Source organism: Ciconia boyciana, unplaced genomic scaffold (assembly GCF_034638445.1).
Source record: "Ciconia boyciana unplaced genomic scaffold, ASM3463844v1 HiC_scaffold_108, whole genome shotgun sequence".
NCBI classification, from domain to species: Eukaryota; Metazoa; Chordata; class Aves; order Ciconiiformes; family Ciconiidae; genus Ciconia; species Ciconia boyciana.
Genome location: NW_027328476.1, coordinates 5,469 through 10,936, shown reverse-complemented (window position 1 = coordinate 10,936; position 5,468 = coordinate 5,469).

The following is a 5,468-nucleotide window of genomic DNA, read 5'->3' as shown; positions in this document are numbered from 1 at the left end:
TACTGCTTCATCATGGGATCTCCAGGGGCTTCAGTCCCTCTGGGGTGGTCCTGCTCCACCATGGTTCTTTCATGTTGGGTTGCAGCTCCTCTTGGGTGATCCTGCTCCAGCATTGGTCCTCCATAGTTCAGTTGCAGCCACTTTTGGATGGTCCTGCTCCATCATGGGTCCTCCATGGGCTTTATGGTGTTGCTGGTCCACCATGGGTTCTCCATGGCTTTCACTCTCCATGTAGCGTCCTGCTCTGCCATGAGTCCTCCATGGGCTGTGGTTCTTCTGGGGTTTCCTGCTTTACCAGGGGTCCTCCATGGGTTGTGGTTCTTCTTGGGTGTTCCTGCTCCACCATGGGTCCTCCAGCAGCTTGAGTCCCCATAGGGTGGTCCTGCTCCACCGTGGGATCTCCATGGCTGGGTTGCAGTCCCCCTGGGGTTGTCCTGCTTCATGATGGGTTCTCCATGGGCTTCAGTCCCTCTGGGGAGTCCCTGCTCCGCCATGGGTCCTGCATGGTTGGGTTGCAGCCACTCTTGGATGATCCTGCTCCAGCATTTGTCCTCCACAGTTGGGTTGAGGCACCCTCGGCTGGTCTTGCTCCATCACGTGACCTCCAGGGGCTTCCTCATGGTGTTGCTGGTCCACCACGGGTTCTCCATAGGTTTCAGTCTCCATGTAGTGTCCCGCTCCCCTGTGGGTCGTCTGTGGCTTGTGGTTCTTCTGCGGTGTCCTGCTGCAGCATGTGTCCTCCATGGGTTGCTGTTCTTCTTGGTGTTGCTGCTTCATCATGGCTTCTCCATGGGCTTTAGTCCTTCTTGGGTGTTTCTGCTCCACCGTGGGTCCTCCATGGTTGGGTTACAGCTTCTCTTGGGTGATTCTGCTCCACCATTGGTCCTCCACCGTTGGGTTGCAGCCACTTTTGGGTCATCCTGCTCCATCATGAGTTCTCCATGGGCTTTATGATGTTGCCGGTGCACCATGGGTTCTGCATGAGTTTCATTGTCCATGTAGTGTCCTGCTCCACCATGGGTTCTCCATGGCTTGCGGTTCTTCTGGGGTGTCCTCCTCAGCCATGGGTCCTCCGTGGGTTTTGGTTCTTCTTGGGTGTTGCTGCTTCATCATGACTTCTCCATGGGCTTCAGTCCCTCTTGGGTGGTCCTGCTCCACTGTGGTATCTCCAGGGGTTCCTGTCCCCATATGGGTGGTCCTGCTCCACCATGGGATCTCCAGGAGCTTCAGTCCCCATTGGGGTGTCCCTGCTCCCCCATGGGTCCTGCATGGTTGGGCTGCAGCTCCTCTTGGGTGGTCCTGCTCCATCATGGGTCCTCCATGGGCTTTATGGTGTTGCTGGTCCACCATGGGTTTCAGTCCCCATGCAGTGTCCTGCTCCACCATGAGTCCTCCATGGGCTGTGGTTCTTCTGGGGTGTCCTGCTTTACCATGGGCTCCCCATGGGTTGCAGTTCTTCATGGGTGGTCATGCTTCATCATGGGTTCTCCATGGGCTTCAGCCCCTCTTGGGTGGTCCTGCTGCACCATGGGACCTCCAGGAGCTTCAGCCCCTCTTGGGTGGTCCTGCTCCACCATGGGACCTCCAGGAGCTTCAGTCCCTCTTGGGTGGTCCTGCTGCACCGTGGGACCTCCAGGAGCTTCAGCCCCTCTTGGGTGGTTGTGTTCCCTCATGGTTTCTCCACGGGCTTCAGTCCCTCTTGTGTGGTCCTGCTCCACCGTGGGACCTCCAGGAGCTTCAGCCCCTCTTGGGTGGTTGTGTTCCATCATGGGTTCTCCATGGGCTTCAGCCCCTCTGGGGTGGTCCTGCTGCACCGTGGGACCTCCAGGAGCTTCAGCCCCTCTTGGGTGGTCCTGCTGCACCATGGGACCTCCAGGAGCTTCAGCCCCTCTTGGGTGGTTGTGTTCCATCATGGTTTCTCCATGGGCTTCAGCCCCTCTTGGGTGGTCCTGCTCCACCGTGGGACCTCCAGGAGCTTCAGCCCCTCTTGGGTGGTCCTGCTCCACCATGGGACCTCCAGGAGCTTCAGCCCCTCTTGGGTGGTCCTGCTGCACCATGGGACCTCCAGGAGCTTCAGCCCCTCTTGGGTGGTTGTGTTCCCTCATGGTTTCTCCACGGGCTTCAGTCCCTCTTGTGTGGTCCTGCTCCACCGTGGGACCTCCAGGAGCTTCAGCCCCTCTTGGGTGGTTGTGTTCCATCATGGTTTCTCCATGGGCTTCAGCCCCTCTTGGGTGGTCCTGCTCCACCGTGGGATCTCCATGGTGGGGTTGCAGCCCCTCTTGGGTGGTTGTGTTCCATCATGGGTTCTCCATGGGCTTCAGCCCCTCTTGGGTGGTCCTGCTGCACCATGGGGCCTCCAGGAGCTTCAGCCCCTCTTGGGTGGTCCTGCTCCACCATGGGACCTCCAGGAGCTTCAGCCCCTCTTGGGTGGTTGTGTTCCATCATGGGTTCTCCATGGGCTTCAGCCCCTCTTGGGTGGTCCTGCTGCACCATGGGACCTCCAGGAGCTTCAGCCCCTCTTGGGTGGTCCTGCTGCACCATGGGACCTCCAGGAGCTTCAGCCCCTCTTGGGTGGTTGTGTTCCATCATGGGTTCTCCATGGGCTTCAGCCCCTCTTGGGTGGTTGTGTTCCATCATGGTTTCTCCATGGGCTTCAGTCCCTCTGGGGTGGTCCTGCTGCACCATGGGTTCTCCAGGCGCTTCAGCCCCTCTTGGGTGGTCCTGCTGCACCATGGGACCTCCAGGAGCTTCAGCCCCTCTTGGGTGGTTGTGTTCCATCATGGGTTCTCCATGGGCTTCAGCCCCTCTTGGGTGGTCCTGCTGCACTATGGGGCCTCCAGGAGCTTCAGCCCCTCTTGGGTGGTCCTGCTGTACCATGGGGCCTCCAGGAGCTTCAGCCCCTCTTGGGTGGTCCTGCTGCACCATGGGTTCTCCATGGGCTTCAGCCCCTCTTGGGTGGTCCTGCTCCACCGTGGGACCTCCAGGAGCTTCAGTCCCTCTTGGGTGGTCCTGCTGCACCATGGGACCTCCAGGAGCTTCAGCCCCTCTTGGGTGGTTGTGTTCCATCATGGGTTCTCCATGGGCTTCAGCCCCTCTTGGGTGGTCCTGCTGCACCATGGGTTCTCCATGGGCTTCAGCCCCTCTTGGGTGGTCCTGCTGCACCATGGGTTCTCCATGGGCTTCAGTCCCTCTTGGGTGGTCCTGCTCCACCGTGGGACCTCCAGGAGCTTCAGCCCCTCTTGGGTGGTCCTGCTGCACCATGGGACCTCCAGGAGCTTCAGCCCCTCTTGGGTGGTTGTGTTCCATCATGGGTTCTCCATGGGCTTCAGCCCCTCTTGGGTGGTCCTGCTGCACCATGGGACCTCCAGGAGCTTCAGCCCCTCTTGGGTGGTTGTGTTCCATCATGGTTTCTCCATGGGCTTCAGCCCCTCTTGGGTGGTCCTGCTCCACCGTGGGATCTCCATGGTGGGGTTGCAGCCCCTCTTGGGTGGTTGTGTTCCATCATGGGTTCTCCATGGGCTTCAGCCCCTCTTGGGTGGTCCTGCTGCACCATGGGGCCTCCAGGAGCTTCAGCCCCTCTTGGGTGGTCCTGCTCCACCGTGGGACCTCCAGGAGCTTCAGTCCCTCTTGGGTGGTTGTGTTCCATCATGGTTTCTCCATGGGCTTCAGCCCCTCTGGGGTGTCCCTGCTCCACAGTTGGTCCTCAACAGTTGGACCCCTGGAGGACCGTCCCGTGACTGGCCATTCGTGGATGCCGTGGAGAGGACACCAGCCACGGAACCAGAGCTTGATCTCCGCGACGTGTCCCCATCTGTCCCTGCCCCTACCCGTGGTGGCCAGGACGGAGCTGAAGGTCACTTGGGTCCCCGTCCCCTCCGCGTGGGTCCCCGTCACCTCCGCAAGGTTCTCATCTCCTCCTTGATGTCACCCACAACTCTTCTTCTCCACGTCCCACCACCTCGGGGGGCTCCGTGCTTCGTCCCCGCCCTGCCGCGGTCACCGCGGGGTGACACCCGGTGGCCCGGGAGGTCCCCACCCCAGCAGGAGGTGACGGCGGGGCGCTGGCAGAGGACAGGGACAGGAGCCCGACGCTGTCCTCGGCTCCGCCCGTGTCACCGGGGGGGTGACGGGGCTGTCCCCACCCGTGTCACCCGTGTGTCACCGGGGGTGGTGACGGGGCTGTCCGCCACCCGTGTCACCCGTGTGTCACCAGGGGGGGGTGACGGGGCTGTCCCCCACCCGTGTCACCCGTGTCACCGGGGGTGGTGACGGGGCTGTCCCCCACCCGTGTCACCTGTGTCACCAGGGGGTGGTGACGGGGCTGTCCCCCACCCGTGTCACCCGTGTGTCACCGGGGGTGGTGACGGGGCTGTCCCCACCCGTGTCACCCGTGTCACCAGGGGGGTGACGGGGCTGTCCCCACCCGTGTCACCCGTGTCACCAGGGGGTGGTGACGGGGCTGTCCCCACCCGTGTCACCCGTGTCACCAGGGGGTGGTGACGGGGCTGTCCCCCACCCGTGTCACCCGTGTGTCACCGGGGGTGGTGACGGGGCTGTCCCCACCCGTGTCACCCGTGTCACCGGGGGGGTGACGGGGCTGTCCCCCACCCGTGTCACCCGTGTCACCGGGGGGGTGGTGACGGGGCTGTCCCCCACCCGTGTCACCCGTGTCACCGGGGGGGTGACGGGGCTGTCCCCCACCCGTGTCACCTGTGTCACCGGGGGTGGTGACGGGGCTGTCCGCCACCCGTGTCACCCGTGTCACCAGGGGGGTGACGGGGCTGTCCCCACCCGTGTCACCCGTGTGTCACCGGGGGGGTGGTGACGGGGCTGTCCGCCACCCGTGTCACCCGTGTCACGGGGGGGGTGACGGGGCTGTCCCCACCTGTGTCACCCGTGTCACCAGGGGGGTGACGGGGCTGTCCCCACCCGTGTCACCCGTGTGTCACCAGGGGGGTGACGGGGCTGTCCCCCACCCGTGTCACCCGTGTGTCACCAGGGGGGTGACGGGGGTGTCCCCCACCCGTGTCACCCGTGTGTCACCCACTGGGTGGGGGGCGCGGCCCAGGGTGACGGGGGACCCTGTCCAGAGCCTCAGTTTTGGGGCCCAAAGCCACATTTTTGGGGCCCAAACCCACAGTTTTTGGGGTCGAAAGCCTCATTTTTGGGGTTCAAAGCCACATTTATGATACAAAGTCCCATTTTTGGGGTCCAAAGCCACATTTGGGGGTCCAAAGCTTCATATTAGGGTTAAAAGCTGCATTTTTAGTGGCCAAAGCCACAGTTTTGGTGTCCAAAGCCTCATTTTTGGAGTCAAACACGGCATTTTTATGGTGCAAACCTGCATTTTAGTGTCCAAAGCAGCATTTTTTGGGTCCAATCCCGCATTTTTATGGTGCACAGCTGCATTTTTGGGTCCAAACCTGCATTTTGGGGGTCTATAGCTTCTTGTTTGGGTTCAAAGCCAT